This window comes from Hordeum vulgare, chromosome 6H (genome assembly GCF_904849725.1).
Source record: "Hordeum vulgare subsp. vulgare chromosome 6H, MorexV3_pseudomolecules_assembly, whole genome shotgun sequence".
In the NCBI taxonomy this organism is placed as follows: Eukaryota; Viridiplantae; Streptophyta; class Magnoliopsida; order Poales; family Poaceae; genus Hordeum; species Hordeum vulgare.
Window position 1 is genome coordinate 496,700,287 of NC_058523.1, and position 18,667 is coordinate 496,718,953.

At 44.7% G+C, this 18,667-nt stretch overlaps 1 pseudogene; it reads left to right on the top strand.

Moving 5' to 3' along the window:
• Window positions 1–11,082: 11,082 nt before the first annotated feature.
• On the top strand, window positions 11,083–12,385 carry LOC123405676 (annotated as a pseudogene).
• The last annotated feature ends 6,282 nt before the right edge of the window (window positions 12,386–18,667 follow it).

Genomic DNA, 18,667 nt, shown 5'->3' on the forward strand with positions numbered 1-18,667 from the left:
CCCACGAACTCCGTCCCGATCTAGTACCGAACGAACGACACCTCCGCGTTCAGCACACGTACAACTCGATGACGATCTCCGCCTTCTTGATCCAGCAAGAGAGATGAAGAGGTAGCTGAATTCTCTGGCAGCACGACCGCATGGCGGTGATGGTGGTCGAGCTACTCTGGCAGGGCTTCGTCGTGCCGTACTGAACTAGTTACGAGGTGTCACGAAGTTGTGGAGGGAGAGAGGGCTGCAGTATGGCTTGGGTGCAAAAAGCCTCTCAAACCTCCACTACATATAGGTGGTACAAGAGGGAGGGTTGCCTTGCCTCCTAGTCAAAGTAGGAGGGTTCGTCCGAGCCAAGGAGAGGAGTCCTCCTCGAATTCGGTTTGGTGGAGGACTCCCTTCCCACTTGTCCACCTCTTTCCTTTTTTTCCTTTTTCCTTTTTTTTGCCTTTAGCCGAAATAGGTTATTGGGATGGCCTCACCATCCCACTAAGGGCTGGTGCGTCACCCATAGCCCTATTAGGTCCTGTCCCGGGTGAGTGGCCCCTCCCGGTAAAACCCTGGAACCCATACGTCACTCCCGGTACTTTACCGGTAATACCCAAAATCTTTTCAGAAGCCAAATGCAACATTCCTATATATCAATCTTCGTTTCCGGACCATTCCGGAAACCCTCGTGATGCCCTGGATCTCATTTGGGACTCCAAACAACATTCAGTTACCAACATCAATAATTCAACTATACTGAAACATCATTGAATGTTAAGTGTGCACACCCTGCGGGTTCGAGAACTATGTAGACATGACCGAGACACTCTCCGGTCAATATCCAATAGCGAGACCTCGATGCCCATATTGGATCCTACATATTCTAGGAAGATCTTATCGATTGAACCTCTATGTCAATGATTCAGTTAATCACGTATAATATTCCCTTTGTCCTTCGGTATGTTACTTTCCCGAGATTCGATCATCGGTATCTCTATACCTATTTGAATCTCGTTACCGGCAAGTCTCTTTACTCGTTCCGTAATACAAGATCTCATGGCTAACTCTTTAGTCACATTGCTTGCAAGGCTTGTTTGTGATGTTGTATTATCGAGTGGGCCCCGAGATACCTCTCCGTCATATGGGGTGACAAATCCAAGTCTCGATCCATGCTAACTCAATGGACACCTTTGGATATACCTGTAGAGCACCTTTATAGTCACCCAATTACGTTGCGACGTTTGATACACACAAGGTATTCCTCCGGTGTTAGTGAGTTACATGATCTCATGGTCATAGGAACGTGTACTTGACATACAGAAAACAATAGCAACAAAATAACACGATCACATGCTACGTTTATAGTTTGGGTCTTGTCCACCACATCATTCTTCTAATGATGTGATCCCGTTATCAACTCACAACACATGTCCATGGCCAGGAAACCTTAACCATCTTTGATCAACGAGCTAGTAAACTAGAGGCTCACTACGAATATAGTTTTGTCTATATACCCACACATGCATTTGTGTTTCCATTCAATACAATTATAGCATGGATAATAAACGATTATCTTGAAACAAGAAATATACTATTTTATTATTGCCTCTAGGGCATATTTCCAACAGTCTCCCACTTGCACTAGAGTCAATAATCTAGGTTCACATCTCTATGTGATTTACAATGTAACGAATCTAACACCCATACAATTCTGGTGTTGATGATGTTTTGCTCATGGAAGAGGCTTAGTGAGCGGATCTGCAATATTCAAATCCGTGTATACTTTGCAAATATTTATGTCCTCCTCCTTGATGCAAATATTTCTGTCCTCCTCCTTGATGCAAGCAAATAAGGTGTGTGTAGATAATTATAGAAAACTGTAAAATGCAAAATAAAATAAAATAAAATAAATGGCGGCAAGGTATCAGAGGTTTTAGCAATATGGCGGGAAGCTTGTGGAAGGTTCCGGAAGGGTCCCTCCAGCCCCAAGTACGTGCATGGGCTGTAATGGGGCATCCAAGCCTTGTTTGGCCAGCCCCCAAGGGCCCATGCGGTTGGGAGGGAAGAGTCCCTAAAGGGGAAGACACGTCCTAGGTGCCTTGGAGAGGGAGGAAATCTCCCTAGGCCCACGCCCCCTCCTTGGAGGAGGGGCTAGGTGTTGGAAATATGCCCTAGAGGCAATAATAAATTAGTTATTATTATATTTCTTTGTTCGTGATAATCGTTTATTATCCATGCAATAATTGTATTGATTGGAAACTCAAATACATGTGTGGATACATAGACAAAACACTGTCCCTAGTAAGCCTCTAGTTGACTAACTCGTTGATCAAAGATGGTCAAGGTTTCCTAACCATATACAAGTGTTGTCACTAGATAACGGGATCACATCATTAGGAGTATCATGTGATGGACAAGATCCAAACTATGAACGTAGCATATTGATCGTGTCATTTTATTGCTATAGTTTTATGCGTGTCAAGTATTTGTTCTTATGACCATGAGATCATATAACTCACTGGCACCGGAGGAATACCCTGTGTGTACCAAATTTCACAACGTAACTGGGTGACTATAAAGGTGTTCTACACGTATCTCCGAAGGTGTCCGTTGAGTTAGTATGGATCAAGACTGGCATTTGTGACTCCATGTGACAGAGAGGTATCTCGGAGCCCACTCGGTAATACAACATCACACGCAAGCCTTGCAAGCAATGTGACTAAGTGTAAGTCATGGGATCTTGTATTACGGAACGAGAAAAGAGACTTGCAGGTAACGAGATTGAAATAGGTATGCGGATACCGACGATCGAATCTCGGGCAAGTAACATACCGAAGGACAAAGGGAATGACATACAAGATTATATGAATCCTTGACACTAAGGTTCAACTGATAAGATCTTCAGAGAATATGTAGGATCCAATATGGGCATCCAGGTCCCGCTATTGGATATTGACCGAGGAGTGCCTCGGGGCATGTCTACATAGTTCTCGAACCCGCAGGGTCTGCACACTTAAGGTTCGATGATGTTTTAGTATAGTTGAGTTATATGTGTGGTTACCGAATGTTGTTCGGAGTCCCGGATGAGATCACGGACATCACGAGGGTTTCTGGAATGGTCCGGAAATGAATATTGATATATAGGATGGTTTCATTTGGTTACCGGAAGGTTTTCGGGCATTACCGGCATTGTACCGGGAGTGGCGAATGGGTTCCAAAAGTTCACCGGGAGGGGGGCAACCCACCCAGAGGAAGCGCAATGGCTTGAGGGTGGCGCACCAGCCCTTATTGGGCTGGTGAGACAGCCCAAGAGGGCCTTGGTGCCAAGGAAAGAAAAAACCAAAGAGAAAAAAAGGGGAGGTGGGAAGGAAGAGGACTCCACTTTCCAATCCTAGTTGGAGTAGGATTCCTCCTCTCCTCCTCGCCGGCGCACCCTTGAGGGCTTGGACCTCAAGGCAAGCCTCCTTCCCCTCCCTCCTATATATAGTGGTGATTTAGGGCTGATTTGAGACAACTTTTGTCACGTGCAACTCAACCCTAGATCACATAGTTCTACCTCTAGATCGGATTTCTGCGGAGCTCGGGCGGAGCCCTGTAGGAGTTGATCGTCACCACCACCGGAGCGCCATCACGCTGCCAGAGAACTCATCTACTTCTCCGTCTTGCTTGCTGGATCAAGAAGGCCGAGATCATCGTTGAGCTGTACGTGTGCTGAACGCGGAGGTGCCGTCCGTTCGGCACTAGATCGAAACGGATCGTGGGACGGTTCGTGGGGCAGGTCGAGGGACGTGAGGACGTTCCACTACATGAACCGTGTTTCTTAACGCTTCCTGCTGTGCGATCTACAAGGGTACGTAGATCCAAATCTCCTCTCGTAGATGGACATCACCATGATAGGTCTTCGTGTGCGTAGGAATTTTTTGTTTCCCATGCAACATTCCCCAATAGTGGCATCATGACCTAGGTTCATGCGTAGATGTTATCTCGAGTAGAACACAATGGGTTTTGTGCACGGTGATGTTCGATTTGCTGCCCTCCTTAGTCTTTTCTCGATTCCGCGGTATTGTTGGATTGAAGCGGCCCGGACTGACATTATTTGTACGCTTATGAAAGACTGGTTTCATCGATTGACATGCAACCTCGTTGCATAAAGATGACTGGCGGGTGATACATCTCAAACGTATCTTTAATTTTTTATGGTTTCATGCTGTTACCTTGTCATCTTTGGATGTTTTATGTACCTTTTATATCTTTTTTGGGACTAACTTATTAATTCAGTGCCAAGTGCCAGTTCCTGTTTTTTCTGTGTTTTTGGCTCTTTTCAGATCTGATTTTGGAACGGAGTCCAAACATAATAAAATCCCCGAATTAAATTTTTCCCGAACGGATGAAGATCAGGGGGCTTGTGGGCCAAGCCAGGAGGGCTACAGGGAGCCCACAAGCCCCCATCCGCCACCAGGGGGCGGCGGATGGCAGGCTTGTGGCCTCCCTGGCGCCCCTGACCTAGATCCTTCACCTATATATTCCCTAAAATACAACAAAAAAATCAAGGGATCCACGAAAATACTTTTCCGCCGCCGCAAGCTTCCGTTTCCGCGAGATCTCATCTGGAGACCCTTCCCGGTGCCCTGCCGGAGGGCACTTCGGAGTTGGAGGGCTTCTACATCAACATCATCGCCCCTCCAATGACTCGTGAGTAGTTCACTTCAGACCTACGGGTCCGTAGTTAGTAGCTAGATGGCTTGTTCTCTCTCTTCGATCTTCAATACAAAGTTCTCCATGATCTTCATGGAGATCTATCCGATGTAATCCTCTTTGGCGGTGTGTTTGTTGAGATCCGATGAATTGTGGATTTGTGATCAGATTATCTATGATATATATTTGAGTCTTTGCTGATTTCTTATATGCATGATTTGATATCCTTGTAAGTCTTCCGAGTCTTGGGTTTTGTTTGGCCAACTAGATCTATCATTCTTTCAATGGGAGAAGTGCTTGATTTTGGGTTCTTACCGTGTGGTGACCTTTCCCAGTGACAGTAGGGGCAGCAAGGCACACATCGTGTAGTTGCCATCAAGGGTAACAAGGTGGGCTCTGTCGTAGATATGAGATTATCCATCTACATCATGTCATCTTGCTTAAGGCATTACTCTGTTCTTTTGGACTTAATACACTAGATCCATGCTGGATAGCGGTCGACGTGTGGAGTAATAGTAGTAGATGCAGAAAGCATCGGTATAGTTGTTTTGGACGTGATTCCTATAGATATAATCATTGCCATAGATGATGTCATGACCTTGCGCGGTTCTATCAATTGCTCGACGGTAATTTGTTCACCCACCGTCTACTTGCTTTCATGAGAGAAGCCACTAGTAAACACTATGGCCCCCGGGTCTATTCACACCTATCGTTTCCACTTTTGCGTTTACCTTGCTTTGTTACTTTGTTGCTTTCAGTTCTCACTTGGCGAACAATCTATAAGGGATTGACAACCCCTTCATAGCGTTGGGAGCAAGCTTTTTGTGTTTCTACAGGCACTTGTGATACTCCTTCACTGGATTGATACCTTGGTTCTCAAACTGAGGGAAATACTTACCACTGCTGCGCTACATCACCCTTTCCGCTTCGAGGGAACACCAACGCAAGGCTCCAAGCCCATGGGGGAAATCCTTTGCATATTTGCCTAGGAAGTCCCTTAAGGCGTAGCTGTAGCAGAAGGATTCCTGGTGTCGTCAACACGCCTATTTCTGGCGCCATTGGAAGGTCTTTTGTTGCAGTAGCAGAAGTATTTCTGGCACCGTTGCCGGGGAAGGAGAGATCTATCCAAGTAGGTCTCACAAACTCATCTCTTGCATTTACTTTTTTGCTAGTTGCCTCTCGTTTTCCTCTCCCCCACTTCACATTTGCCGTTTTCATTTGCCTTTCTCCTTTGCCGTTTTCTTTTGCCTTTCTCCTTTGCCGTTTTCTTTTGCCCGTTTCATTCTCTCTTCCTGCTCGTTTGTGTGTGAGATAGTCCATCAATGGCTAGACCCACCACTCCAAACGATACCCATGAGAATGAAGTTCTCAATTTCAGGCAGAATGAGGAAGAATATTTAAAGGACGCTTGGTACAGGATTTGCAATGCTCAAAGTAGATCTACTCGTAAGCAATCCACTATCGTCCTCCTTCGCAGTTTCTATGTTGGGATTTCTCCTTGGAATAGGTACATCCTTGATACCATTGTAGGCGGGAATTTTTTGGGGAGCCATACTGTTGACTCCTATGGAGCTATCATGAATTTGGTAGGCTCACCCCCGCTCATGGTTAATGGAACAACCTTGACCTTGGAACACGTGATGCATATGCTTGACGCTATTGAAAACAAAATTTCCACAGTTGAACTTATTGAGGGTTTGGATAGAAAGATCCACAATCAAATTCCTCAGTACGGATCCAAAGTGGGAAATTTTTTGAAAAATTTAAGGGAGAAGGACTTTATAGTTAATGATTCTTCTAGAATTGGCAAATTAGAAGATGCCATAACCAACTTGGGTTCCGCTTTTGCCGCTGTGCAGAATACTCCAAATCTCACTCTCAAAAAGACAGTCAAGTCTGTTTTTGTTCCTAAAGATAGTGGTGAGTCATCCAATAAATATGAAGATCTTAAGATGATAAATGATCACACTACTTATGGTTTGAGCACCAAGGATGACTATACGTGATTCCATCACCTTTCGCCGAGCTAAGGGCGTTAAACAAAAGCGCTTGTTGGGAGGCAACCCAATGAATCTATCCTTTTTCTTTCTGTTTTGTGTTTTCCACACTTTCATAATTCTGTTATGATTGTGTTTTTTGTGTTTCTTTTTGCGTTTGTGCCAAGAAAAACCGTTATGATTAGTCTTGGGGATGATCGTTTGGTCATGCTGGAAAAGACAGAAACTTTCTGCTCACGAAAATAATTTTCATTTTCTTCTGTAAGAGCTTTTGAGTTGATTCTTTTTGCTGCTTATTTCTACGCATATTCTTCAGACTGCCATAATTTTTCAGAATTTTTAAAGTAACATAAGTATACGAAATATACAGATTGCTACAGAGTGGTCTACTGTTAACAGATTCTGTTTTTTGTTGTGTTGGTTGCTTATTTTAATGAAACTATGGATAGTATCGGGGGGCATTAGCCATGGGAGATTGAAAATACAGTAACCCAACATCATCATAAGTAGAATTTAAGTTTGCTACAGTACCTAAGGAAGTGGTGGTTTGCTTTCTCATACTAATGTTATCACGAGTTTCTGTTTAAGTTTCGTGTTGTGAAGTTTTCAAGTTTTGGGTGAAGTTCTTATGGACAAAGAGATAAAGAGTGGCAATAGCTCAAGCTTGGGGATGCCGAAGGCACCCCAAGAGATTCAAGGATATCGTAAAATCCTAAGCTTGGGGATGCCCCGGGAAGGCATCCCCTCTCTCGTCTTCAATCCATCGGTAACGTTACTTGGGGCTATATTTTTATTCACCACATGTTATGTGTTTTTGCTTGGAGGGTCTTGTATCATAGGAGTCTTTTATTTTTGTTGTGTTACAATCATCCTTGCTTCACACCTAGAGAGAGAGACATGCACTCACCATGATTTTGTCGAGCTTCACTTATATCTTTTGGTAGACAATTCAGCTCACATGTGCTTCACTTGTATCTTTTGAGCTAGATACTTTTGCTCTATGTGCTTCACTTATATCTTTTAGAGCACAGCGGTGCGTGGCTTGGTAGTTGATCTATGCTTTGAAAGTAGTCTCAAAAGGGGTAATTATCCAAAGGGATATGAAAACTTCCACCTTCATGTTCATTGAATAGTTAGAGAAGTTTGATTCATCTCAATTAGTTTTGAGTTGTGGTTTTGGTAATATTGAAGTTATGCTAGTAAGGTGTTGTGGATCTAGAAATACTTGTGTTGAAGTTAGTGCTTCCCGTAGCATGCACGTATGGTGAACCTCTATGTGATGAAATCTGAGCATGATTAGTCTTTTGATTGTCATCCTTTGCGTGGCGGTCGGGATCGCGCGATGGTTTATACCTACCAACCCTTCCCCTAGGAGTATGCGTTAAATGCTTTGTTTCGATTACTAATAATTTTTTTGCAACAAGTATATGAGTTCTTCATGACTAATGTTGAGTCCATGGTTTATATGCACTTTCACCTTCCACCATCACTATCTTCTTAGTGTCGTGCAACTTTAGCCGGTGCACAAAATCCACCATTAGCCTCCCTCAAAACAGCCACCATACCTACCTACTATGGCTTTTTCAAAGTCATTTCGAGATATATTTCCATGCAACTACCACCATGACTTGTGCCACCACGTCTACATTGCCATTGCATGATCGTAAGATAGCTAGCATGATGTTTCCATTAATGTCTATGTCATGCTAGATCATTTTCACGGTACACTACCGAAGGCATTCCATATAGAGTCATCGTTGCTCTAAGTTTTGAGTTGAAAGTGTGATGATCATCATTGATGGAGCATTGTCCCATGTGAGGAAATAAAAGAGGCCAAAGAAGCCCACCAAAAAAAAGAGGCCAAAGAGCCCACCAAAAAAATGAGAGAAAAAGAGAGAAGGGACAATGCTACCACCTTTCCACACTTGTGCATATTAAGCACCATGATCTTCATGATTGAGAGTCTCTCGTTTTGTCACCACCATATAGCTAGTGGGAATTTTTCATTATATAACTTGGCTTGTATATTCCACTGATAGGCTTCCTCAAAATTGCCTTGGGTCTTCGTGAGCAAGCAAGTTGGATGCACACCTACTAGTTTTCTTTAAGAGCTTTCACATACTCTTAGCTCTAGTGCATCATTTGTATGGCAATCCCTACTCATTCACATTGATATCTATTGATGAGCATCTCCACAGCTCATTGATATGCCTAGTTAATGTGACCATCTTCTCCTTTTTTGTCTTGCAACCTCCACCACACTCCACACCACTTATAGTGCTAAAACCATGGCTCACGCTCTTGTATTGCGTGATAGTTGAAAAGGTTTGAGAAAGTAAAGGTGTGAAACAATTACTTGGCCAATACCAGGGTTGTGCATGATTTAAATTCGTTGTGCAATGATGATAGAGCATAGCCAGACTATATGCTTTTGTAGGGATAACTTTCTTTTGGCCTTGTTATTTTGAAAGTTCATGATTACCTTGCTAGTTTGCTTGAATTATTATTTTTTCCACATCAATAGCAAACTATTGTTTTGAATCTAATGGATCTGAACATTCACCTCACATAAGAGGAGTTACAAAGGACATCTATGCTAGGTAGCATGAAAGCATCAAAAATTCATTCTTTATCACTTCCCTACTCGAGGACGAGCAGGAGTTAAGCTTGGGGATGCTTGATACGTCTCAAACGTATCTATAATTTTTGATGGTTTCATGTTGTTATCTTGTCATCTTTGGATGTTTTATGTACCTTTTATATCTTTTTGGGGACTAACTTATTAATTCAGTGCCAAGTGCCAGTTCCTGTTTTTTCTGTGTTTTTGGCTCTTTTTCAGATCTGATTTTGGAACGGAGTCCAAACGGAATAAAATCCCCGAAATAATTTTTCCCGAACGGAAGAAGATCAGGGGGCTTGAGGGCCAAGCCAGGAGGGCTACAGGGGGCCCACAAGCCCCCTATCCGCCACCAGGGGGAGGCGGCCAGCAGGCTTGTGGCCTCCGTGGCGCTCCCCTGACCTAGCTTCTTCGCCTATATATTCCCTAAAATACAGAAAAAATCAAGGGATCCACGAAAATACTTTTCCGCCGCCGCAAGCTTCCGTTTCCGCGAGATCTCATCTGGAGACCCTTCCCGGTGCCCTGTCGGAGGGGACTTTGTTGTTGGAGGGCTTCTACATCAACATCATCGCCCCTCCAATGACTCGTGAGTAGTTCACTTCAGACCTACGGGTCCGTAGTTAGTAGCTAGATGGCTTCTTCTCTCTCTTGGATCTTCAATACAAAATTCTCCATGATCTTCATGGAGATCTATCCGATGTAATCCTTTTTTGGCGGTGTGTTCGTCGATATCCGATGAATTGTGGATTTGTGATCAGATTATCTATGATATATATTTGAGTCTTTGCTGATTTCTTATATGCATGATTTGATATCCTGGTAAGTCTTTCCGAGTCTTGGGTTTTGTTTGGACAACTAGATCTATGATTCTTCCAATGGGAGAAGTGCTTGGTTTTGGGTTCTTATCGTGTGGTGACCTTTCCCAGTGACAGTAGGGGCAGCAAGGCACACATCGTGTAGTTGCCATAAAGGGTAACAAGGTGGGCTTTGTCGTAGATATGAGATTGTCCATCTACATCATGTCATCTTGCTTAAGGCGTTACTCTGTTCTTTTGGACTTAATACACTAGATGCATGCTGGATAGCGGTCGACGTGTGGAGTAATAGTAGTAGATGCAGAAAGTATCGGTCTACTTGTTTTGGACGTGATGCCTATAGATATAATCATTGCCATAGATGACGTCATGACTTTGCGCGGTTCTATCAATTGCTCGACAGTAATTTGTTCACCCACCATCTACTTGCTTTCATGAGAGAAGCCACTAGTAAACACTACGGCCCCGGGTCTATTCACACCTATCGTTTCCACTTTCGCTTTTACTTTGCTTTGTTACTTTGTTGCTTTCAGTTCTCACTTGGCGAACAATCTATAAGGGATTGACAACCCCTTCATAGCGTTGGGAGGAAGCTTTTTATGTTTGTGCAGGCACTTGTGATACTCCTTCACTGGATCGATACCTTGATCTCAAACTGAGGGAAATACTTACCACCGCTGCGTTACATCACCCTTTCCGCTTCGAGGGAACACCAACGCAAGGCTCCAAGGCCACGGGGGAAATCCTTTGCATATTTGCCTAGGAAGTCCCTTAAGGCGTAGCCGTAGCAGAAGGATTCCTGGTGCCGTAGTATGTTTCTGGCGCCGTTGCCGGGGAGGAGGATCGCTTGCCAAGGAAGATCAAGACAAGAATAATCTCCCGTCAACACGCCTATTTCTGACGTCGTTGGAAGGTCTTTTGTTGCAGTAGCAGCGACCATGTCCTGGCGGTTGTTGGCCCGGGCGCGGGGGGCGCGATGGTGCTAGAGCTGGACACGGCGGGGGCGTCACCGGCGACCAGGGAGGGCGCGGGCGCGCTCAAGCGGCGGCTGGAGGAGGCCATCGACGGCGCCATGGCCTGCATGTCCGAGCCCGAGTGGGCGCCCTTCCGGCCCGGCACCTCCTACTTCGCACCGTCCCCGCCTTGGCGCCCTGCTCGAGCTCGTCACCCGCGGCGGCGGGATCGGGGTGCTCCCGCCCATGCTCAGTGACCGGATTTGCGTGCATGGGTGCGTGTGCAGGTGCTCCTGGGAGACCTTAGCGCCGGGAAGACCAACATCGTGGTCCGGTTCGCCAAGGGGCTATACTACGAGTGCGAGTAGTCGACCATCGGGGCGGCCTTCTTCTCGCACGCGCTCCCCGTGAGCGACGTCGGCGAGGACGCCACCGTCAGGTTCAACATCTAGGACACCGTCGGCGAGGAGCGCTACCACAGCCTCGCCCCCATGTACTACCGCGGTGCCGCCGCCGCTGTCGTCGTCTACAACATCACTAGCACGGTGAGAGAGATCCTCTCTTCTCCTTGGAAATTAATTTCGTTGAGTGATATATTCTCTGAATATGCGTCGGATGAGTCGATCGCGTCTGATGATGGAAACTAAAACTAATTGCACCGCCTTGCCTTCTCTTCGATCATTAATTCATTCGATTTTTCCTGCGTGGGCGTCAGGATTCGTACACCTGAGCAAAGAGGTGGGTCAACGAGTTTTAGAGACAAGGTATATAGTATAACTGAACACGTCTCATGTACTTCCATCTCATCGCTGGAACTCAACAATGCATGCCAGCGCTTAGGTTTTTCTACACATCCGAACAGGGAACCGGCATCTGGTGATGGTGTTAGTGGGCAACAAGGTCGATCTGAAAAAAAGAAGGTTGGCACACAGATATTTACTTACGACATGTTTGCACACAAAAATTTCAGAGCCCAGTGTTGCATCTGTCAGTCAAACACATCATCATCTCTGTTTTTGCTGAATGCGAGCGAACAGGAGGCGCTGGAGTACGCGGAGCGGAACGGCCTCTTCTTCCTAGAGACGTCAGCCAAGACGGCGTAGAACGTCGGCGAGCTCTTCTACTAGCTAGGCAAGGATCTGCAAACCCTACTTGCTTCTTCGCGATCTGCTTCATCTCGTGCTTGCGTTTGCTTGTACTCGTACCTGTTGTTTATCGGCAGCCGAGAGGCTGGTGAAGGTGTGGCCCAGCCATCCAGCCGGGATGGTCCTGCACGATGACGGCCAGCGCGGTGTTCGGGGACGGTGGTTCTGCTGTTCCGGGTGATCGACGTTGCGTGTCGCACGCTGATGGCGGGGCTGGCGGGAGTTCAGGCGGAGTGGCGCGCCCGTCAACCGTAGATCGGGATCAGGCGGCGATGGACTTCTCCGACGACGTCAAGCAGGTGATCCCGCGCCCCGTCCTGGCCTTTGGCAGTGTCGGCGGCGCTGGGTGTTGGGGAACGTCGCATGGGAAACAAAAATTTTCCTATGCGCATGAAGACCTATCATGGTGATGTCCATCTACGAGAGGGGATTTCCGATCTACGTACCCTTGTAGATCGCACAGCAGAAGCGTTAGGAAACGCGGTTGATGTAGTGGAACGTCCTCACGTCCCTCGATCCACCCCGCGAACCGTCCCACGAACCGTCCCGCGATCCGTCCCACGATCCGATCCGATCTAGTGCCGAACGGACGGCACCTCCGCGTTCAGCACACGTACAGCTCGACGATGATCTCAGCCTTCTTGATCCAGCAAGAGAGACGGAGAGGTAGATGAGTTCTCCGGCAGCGTGACGGCGCTCCGGAGGTTGGTGGTGATCTAATCTCAGCAGGGCTCCGCCCGAGCTCCGCAGAAACGCGATCTAGAGGAAAAACCGTGGAGGTATTTGGTCGGGCTGCCGTGGCAAAGTTATCTCAAATCAGCCCTAAAACCCCACTATATATAGGAGGGAGGGAGGGGAGGAACAAGCCTCAAAACCTAAAGGTTTGGCCGAAATTGGAGGTGGAGGAGTCCTACTCTAATCCTACTTGGAGTAGGATTCCACCTTCCCACTTGGAAACTCTTTCCACCTTGTGTTTTTTCCTTCTCAAACCTTATGGGCCTTAGTGGGAACTTATTCCAGCCCACTAGGGGCTGGTTTATCTCTTCCCATAGCCCATGAGACCCCTTGGGGCTTGACACCCCTCCTGATGATCCCCGGCACCCCTCCCGGCACTCCCAGTACACTACCGATGAGCCCGAAACCTTTCCGGTAATGCACGAAAACCTTCCGGTAACCAAATGAGGTCATCCTATATATCAATCTTAGTTTCTGGACCATTCCGCAAACCCTCGTGATATCCGTGATCTCATCCGGGACCCCGAACAACATTCGGTAACCAACCATATAACTCAAATACGCATAAAACAACGTCGAACCTTAAGTGTGCAGACCCTGCGGGCTCGAGAACTATGTAGACATGACCCGAGTGACTCCTCGGTCAATATCCAATAGCGGGACCTGGATGCCCATATTGGATCCTACATATTCTATGAAGATCTTATCGTTTGAACCTCAATGCCAAGGATTCATATAATCCCGTATGCCATTCCCTTTGTCCTTCGGTATGTTACTTTCCCGAGATTCGATCGTCAGCATCCGCATACCTATTTCAATCTCGTTTACCGGCAAGTCTCTTTACTCGTTCCGTAATACAAGATCCCACAACTTACACTAAGTCACATTGCTTGCAAGGCTTGTGTGTGATGTTGTATTACCGAGTGGGCCCCGAGATACCTCTCCGTCATACGGAGTGACAAATCCCAGTCTTGATCCATACTAACTCAACGAACACCTTCGGAGATACCTGTAGAGCATATTTATAGTCACCCAGTTACGTTGCGACGTTTGATACACACAAAGCATTCCTCCGGTGTCAGTGAGTTATATGATCTCATGGTCATCAGGAACAAATACTTGACACGCAGAAAACAGTAGCAACAAAATGACACGATCAACATGCTACGTCTATTAGTTTGGGTCTAGTCCATCACATGATTCTCCTAATGATGTGATCCCGTTATCAAGTAACAACACTTGTCTATGGCCAGAAAACCTTGACCATCTTTGATCAACGAGCTAGTCAACTAGAGGCTTACTAGGGACAGTATTTTGTCTATGTATCCACACAAGTATTGTGTTTCCAATCAATACAATAATAGCATGGATAATAAAAGATTAACATGAACAAAGAAATATAATAATAACTAATTATTTTTGCCTCTAGGGCATATTTCCAAAAGTCTCCCACTTGCACTAGAGTCAATAATCTAGTTCACATCACCATGTGATTTCAACGAATCCAACACCCATATAGTTCTGGGGTCTGATCACGTCTTGCTCGTGAGAGAGGTTTTAGTCAACGGTTCTGAAACTTTCAGATCCGTGCGTTCTTTACAAATCTTTATGTCATCTTATAGATGCTGCTACTACGTGCTATTCGGAAATGCTCCAAATATCTACTCTCCTATACGAATCCGTTTCACTACTCATAGTTATTCGGATTAGTGTCAAAGCTTGCATCGATGTAACCCTTTACGACGAACTCTTTAACCACCTCTATAATCGAGAAAAATTCCTTAGTCCATCAGTTACTAAGGATAAATTTTGACCGCTGCCAGTGATTCAATCATGGATCAGTTTATGTACCTCTCAACAGACTTTTAGTCAAGGCACACATCAGGTGCGGTACCCAGCATGGCATACTTCAGAGTCTACGGCTAAGGCATAGAAGACGACCTTCGTCTATTCTCTCTATTCTGCCGTGGTCGGGTTTTGAGTCTTACTCAAATTCACACCTCACAACGCAACCAAGAACTCCTTCTTTGCTGATCTATTTTGAACTCCTTCAAAAACTTGTCAAGGCATGCATCTTGTTGAAACTTCTATTAAGCGCTTTCGATCTATCTCCATAGATCTTTGATGCTCAATGTTCAAGTAGCGCAATCCAGGTATTCCTTTGAAAAACTCCTTTCAAACAACCTTTTATGCTTCACAGAAATTCTACATTACTTATGATCAACAATATGTCAACCACATATACTTATCAGAAATTCTATAGTGCTCCCACTCACTTCTTTGGAAATACAAGTTTCTCATAAACCTTGTACAAACCCAAAATCTTTGATCATCTCATCAAAGTGTATATTCCAACTCCGAGATGCTTGCACCAGTCCATTGAAGGATCGCTGGAGCTTGCATACTTGCTAGTATCTTTAGGATCGACAAAACCTCCTGGTTGTATCACATACAATGTTTGCTCAAGGAAACCGTCGAGGAAACAATGTTTTGACATCCTATGTGCAATATTTCATAAATAATGCAGCAACTACTAACATAATTCTAACAGACTTTTAGCATCGCTACGAGTGAGAAAGTCTCATCATAGTCAACTGTTTGATCTTGTCGGAAACATCTTTGCGACAAGTCGAGCTTTTCTTAATAGTGACTTATCACCATCATCGCCTGTCTTCCTTTTAAAGATCCATCTTTACTCAACAGTCCTATGACCATCAAGTAGTTCTTCCAAAGTCTACACTTTGTTTTCATACATGGATCCTCTCTCGGATTTCATGGCTTCCAGCCATTTGTCGGAATCCGGGCCCACCATTGCTTTCTCCATAACTCGTAGGTTCACTGTTGCTCAACAACATGACCTCCAAGAAAGGGTTACCATACCAATATGTACTAGTACGCGACCTTGTCGACCTACGAGGTTTGTAGTAACTTGATCCGAAGCTCAATGATCACCATCATCAGCTTCCACTTCAATTGGTATAGGCGTCACAGGAACAACTTCCCGTGCCCTGCTACACACTAGTCGAAGTGATGGTTCAATAACCTCATCAAGTTCTATCACCCTCCCACTCAATTCTTTCGAGAGAAACCTTTCCTCAAGAAAGAACCCGTTTCTAGAAACAAACACTTTGCTTCCGGATCTGAGATAGGAGATGTACCCAACTGTTTTGGATATCCTATGAAGATGCATTTATCCGCTTTGGGTTCGAGCTTATCAGACTGAAACTTTTTCACATAAGTGTCGAAGCCCCAAACTTTCAAGAAACGACAATTTAGATTTCTCCAAACCTCAGTCTATACTGTGTCATCTCAACGGAAATACGCGGTGCCCTATTTAAAGTGAATGCGGTTGTCTCTAATGCATAACCCATAAACGATAGTGGTAATTCGATAAGAGACATCATAGCATGCACCATACCAAATAGTGTGTGGCTATGACGTTCAGACACATCATCACACTATGATGTTCCAGGTGGCATGAACTGCGAAGCAATTTCCGCATTGTCTTAACTACGTACCAAAACTCGTAACTTAGATATTCATTTCTATGATCATATCGTAGATAGTTTATCTTCTTGTTACGACGAACTTCACTCCGAAACAGAATTGAACTTTTCAATATTTCAGACTTGTGATTCATTAAGTAAATACTCTTGTATCTACTCAAATCGTCATTGAAGTAAGAACATAATGATATCCACTGCGTGCCTCAGCACCCATTGGACTGCATACATCAAAATGTATCACTTCCAACAAGTTACTATCTTGTTTCATCTCAATGAAAACAAGGCCTTGCTCATGTGGTATGATTTGCATGTCACTAGTGATTCAAAATCAAGTGAGTATAAAGATCCATCAGCATGGAGCCTCTTCATGCAATTTATAGCAACATGAATCAAGCGGCACTGCCACAAGTAAGTGGTACTATCATCATTACCTTGTATCTTTTGGCACCAATATCATGAACATGTGTAACACTACGATCGAGATTCAATAAACCATTGAAGGTGATTATTCAAGCAAAATAGAGTAACCATTATTCTCTTTAAATGAATAATCGTATTGCAATAAACACGATCCAATCATGTTCATGCTTAACGCAAGCACCAAATAACAATTATTTAAGTTTGACACCAATCCGATGGTAGAGGGAGTGTGCGACGTTTGGTCATATCAACCTTGGAAACACTTCCAACACGTATCGTCACCTCGCCTTTAGCTAGTCTCCGTTTATGTCGTAGCTTTCATTTCGTGTTACTAATCACTTAGCAACCGAACCGGTATCCAATACCCTCGTGCTACTAGGAGTACTAGTAAAGTACACATCAACATCATGTATATCAAATATACTTCTTTTGACTTTTGCCAGCCTTCTTATCTACCAAGTATCTAGAGTTGCGCCGCCTCCGTGACCGTTCTCCTCATAACAGAAGCACTTAGTCCCGGGCTTGGGTTTAATCTGGGGTCTCTTCATTAGTGCAGCAACTGCTTTGCCGTTTCACGAAGTATCCCTTCTAGCCCTTGCCTTTATCGAAACTTAGTGGTTTTACTAATCATCAACTATTGATGCTCCTTCTTGATTTCTACTTTCGCAGTGTCAAACATCGCGAATCGCTCAAGGATCATTGTATCTATCCTTGATATGTTATAGTTCATCACGAAGCTCTCACAGCTTGGTGGCAGTGACTTTGGAGAACCATCACTATCTTATCTGGAAGATCAACTCCCACTTGATTCAAGCGATTGTCGTACTCAGATAATCTGAGCACACGCTCAACGATTGAGATTTTCTCCTTTACTTCGTGGACAAAGAATCTTGTCGGAGGTCTCATACCTCTTAACAAGGGCACAAGCATGAAATCACAATTTCATCTCTTTAGAACATCCCTTATGTTCCGTGACGTTTCAAAACGTCTCCGGCGCCTTGCTTCTAAGCCATTAAGTATTTTGCACTGAACTATCGTGTAGTCATCAGAAACGTGTATGTCGGATGTTCACAGCATCCACAGACGACGCTCGAGGTGCAGCACACCGAGTGGTGCATTAAGGACATAAGCCTTCTGCGCAGCAACGAGGACAATCCTCGGTTTTACAGACCCAGTCTCCAAAGTTTGCTACTATCAACTTTCAACTAAATTTTCTCTAGGAACATATAAAAACAGTAGAGCTATAGCGCAAGCTACATCGTAATTCGCAAAGACCATTAGACTATGTTCATGACAATTAGTTCAGTTAATCATATTACTTAAGAACTCCCACTCAAAAAGTACATCTCTCTAGTCATTTGAGTGGTACATGATCCAAATCCACTATCTCAAGTCCGATCATCACGTGAGTCGAGAATAGTTTCAGTGGTAAGCATCTCTATGCTAATCATATCAACTATACGATTCATGCTCGACCTTTCGGTCTCATGTGTTCTGAGGCCATGTCTGCACATGTTAGGCTCGTCAAGCTTAACCCGAGTGTTCCGCTTGTGCAACTGTTTTGCACCCGTTGTATGTGAACGTTGAGTCTATCACACCCGATCATCACGTGGTGTCTCGAAACAAAGAACTGTTGCAACGGTGCACAGTCGGGGAGAACACAATTTCGTCTTGAAATTTTAGTGAGAGATCACCTCATAATGCTACCGTCGTTCTAAGCAAGATAAGGTGCATAAAGGATTAACATCACATGCAATTCATAAGTGACATGATATGGCCATCATCATGTGCTTCTTGATCTC